Here is a 3,379-nt window from a genome sequence, read left to right on the forward strand (position 1 = left end):
TACACTTTTTTTTTTTTTTTTTTAATTTCAGTTCTTACACGTTTTGTGATCATGCTGGCTTTAAATATATGGGTAACAGTGACAGTATTTCGCTACCGGAAGACCGCTATAAAGGCTGAATGATGGATACATTATTCCTTCACACAGTGGATTTTGAGTAACTGAACCAAAGGAAAAAGAAGCTCTTTGCTAAATTAATAAATTTAGTAAATTTCATAAATTTTATACATTTAGTAAATCAGTTTATAATCTTTGAAGCCAAAGGCTTCTTTAGACTTGAAAGAGCCACTTGAATACTTGTTTAAAAATACCAATTTCCCTCCTTCGTTAGGTTACGGTAGCGCTCAGACATCTGCAGTGCTGAGAAGGCCGGTGACTGTTGGAAGTCATCCACGAAGCCCATTTTGAGGCCATTTTGACCCTTACTCTTAAGTTCTATATGAAGAACTACATCGATTTGTTGGCTTTCAGAATCTTTTAGGAAATAAATCCTCTCCATGACAAAAATGAACAGGAACGGAGTGGCATTTTGTTCCAAGTCAAGGTAGACACCTATAATAAATGACTAGGGTTCACTTTCTGGGACTGATGTTTAATTGTAACATAGATACAACAGGGTGGCTTTGTTTTATATAATACAGTATTACACCTGCACGTGCTCTAGCAAGGATACCAAGGCAAGCATACATGTAACTGGCTTGAGTTTGCACCAAAATAGTCCTTCAACTTCGCACTGTGCCTTAAGTCATTCCTAACAAAAGGTACTAGGATTAGCTGCAATCTCTACTTTCGATGAGGAAATCCCGGTAAGCTTTCTGCTTCAAGGACAATGTTGCCATTTTTTAAAGGGCCACAACTATATAATTACCACTGCTGGAATCTGGTACAAAATACATTTTGTCTACTGAAAACATATACAGTAAAGGGTGTTGTTAGGTAGGTTCTGTCCAGTTCTTACGGATTTTTTTCACATTATAGTATTTTTACCCTAAATATGATGTTGTTATATACTGTATTTTCTTCTAAAGTAACTGTTTAAAAACTCACTTTCCCCCTTTAATTGAAGGCATTGTTTTGTTATATGCAGTAATGATGTTTACCAGAGATTGTTTCCTATGCAAAATAAATTTTCATATTTTGAATTCTGCTGAGTCTTAAAACTGTCAATCATTAATATGACTATTTTATGTAAGGTATAGTTTTTAAATAAACTGGTTAATCCTTTTAGAACTACTGCTTGGGACCAACAGGAAGAGGAACATGGTATCTAAAAACAATTATTCATTCTTAAAATTACAGATTTCATATTTCTAAACATCCAAGTTAATCTTTTTTCATTTGCTGTTATAATCTGACCATTAGCATCAATACAAATTACATGATTTTTATTCCAACAAATGTTTTATTTAGATAACAGTACTTTATCATTGCTTAAAGCAACTCCTTTAAAAGCATACTTAACTTCGGTGATGAGGTCTCTGTTTTTCCCCCGTTGTAAGGCAACAAACACTGGAGCCATTTCAGACATTCTACACACATTATCACACTTAATCTGGCAGTGATCCTGTGAAGTAGACACAATCTCCATTTTACAGATGAAAACACTGAGGCTCAGAGTGAATAACCTGCCCAAGATCATATAGCAAATAACTGCCCTAGAAAACACTTTCTCAGCACACTATTTCCTGACAAAACAGACATCCTGCCTCTTTTCCTTATCCTCACCAATTCAAATGAGTTTGTTATATTTGTGTGCATCTTAAAACACCCAAATCAAATCAGAGATAGGCTCCTGGTTGAAATTTGGTATTCCTCCATGAATTAAATCATAGCGCAGAAGAATCACAAGTCTATCGCCTTAGTTAAAAGACTTATTTACTATCCTCATCCCACTGTTTAGACCCATCTTAAAGAGAAAGCAAATGTTTTGGGTAAACTTTAGAAAAGTTGCCGTATTCCAGGACTATTTCACAGGAGAAGTATGAAAATGCTTATGTCTCCATTTATTTTATTTTTTTTTATAAAAAGCAGGCATGAAATACAATTACATTACTACAAAGATGCAACAAAACTTTAAAAAAGAAAAAGGGGTGCAATTTTTGTTCAGAGGGGACAGCTGATCAAATAGTTATGATTTTCTAAACCATGCAGTTCATTACTTATTACAATTTCAAACAAAACTCATTATTACGGGGATGGGAGTCAGGGAGAGGCCCCCCCAAGCATGATATCCAGCGCTGTCACACAGTGCTTATGTTCAAAGTGCTTACAAATGGTGTCTTCACAACATAGGGAAGCTGAAGCCTTATTCCAGGGAAGGAGAGGTGAGTCAGTAGCAGTGTCAATGCAGACTGAGAAGCTCGGCAGTGACTTGCTCAAATCAGATTTTAGACACGATTTAAAGCATGTTTCAATAAGGTTAATACAGTGTCCGAGTTTCTCTACTTTACCACCAGCCGCAGCATAACTTCTTAAAACTGTGGTGTAGCAACCTAGAGTATTTGTTTAGGATCTATAGATAAATGGATGCAAAACAGATACTTTAGAGCCGGATTCATGTAACTCTAACACAGGTTAGTTTTAAAAGCACTAACCTTTATTTTGGCTTTACTGGTATGCTTATCCATTAGTTAGCTAGAACATTTTAAAACTTTCATATAGATTTTTAAAATTTGTTTCTAGAGAACATGGTTTTTTAAAATTAATACTTTAAAAACTTTCACTATACATTAATTTAAACAGCAATATCGGCACCAGTTTTCCTTTCACTTCTGTCTCGTCATCCCCACAAAACAAAAGTAAAAAATCCAATAAGAAAATCCCAGTATTCATGATTTCTTAGTTCCCCATAGGAGGTATTTATGGCTCTAGGAGAAATCAGGTGTGAAGGAACAAGCAACTTTTAGTCTTATAAATATTTATCTTGGAAGCTTTAGGGCCTCAAGAAAAAAGAGAAACGAGCACAAAATCAGGTTGTTTCATATTTAATAAGTGTTGGAAAGAAAACACGTTTATAGATGCATGCACTCATGTATGTACGTGAAAGCGGCAATGCGGTAAAAAGCGAATTCTCACCCAAGGCCAGAATTTTTTATTAAGCGCATTTTCATTAGTTGGACAAACAACCTTATAAACCCTTACGTCAAACCATATAATGTGAAGAATCTCCATGGGAGAGATTTTTTTTCACCCTTCAGAATTATGTTTCCCCAAGACCTTCATATGAATCTTCCTTGTACAGTTGGTCACACCATGATTCCTCAGATTCTCTAATATATACAGCATTCCAAATTTAAACTTTTGCCTTTTTTACTCAAATATTTGTTACTCGTGTAAACTTGAAATTATTTCACCTTAATAAAGTTTATTAAAAATATAT

General features: G+C 34.7%; 2 protein-coding genes across 3 annotated transcripts in view; one reads left to right on the forward strand and one right to left on the reverse strand.

Annotated features, from left to right (window-relative positions):
* Positions 1 to 1,160, forward strand: part of SLC66A3 (solute carrier family 66 member 3) — a 29,969-nt gene extending 28,809 nt beyond the window's left edge. The window contains exon 6 of the mRNA XM_017853968.1: positions 32 to 1,160. The gene's annotated coding sequence lies outside the window, so the exon portion shown is untranslated. The remainder of the gene's footprint in view (positions 1 to 31) is intronic.
* The window catches only part of ROCK2 (Rho associated coiled-coil containing protein kinase 2), a 188,118-nt gene that overhangs the window by 2,867 nt on the left and 181,872 nt on the right, over positions 1 to 3,379 (reverse strand). The window lies entirely within an intron of this gene.

The sequence above is a fragment of the Rhinopithecus bieti genome, unplaced genomic scaffold (genome assembly GCF_001698545.2).
Source record: "Rhinopithecus bieti isolate Rb0 unplaced genomic scaffold, ASM169854v2 scaffold_1530, whole genome shotgun sequence".
Taxonomy (NCBI): Eukaryota; Metazoa; Chordata; class Mammalia; order Primates; family Cercopithecidae; genus Rhinopithecus; species Rhinopithecus bieti.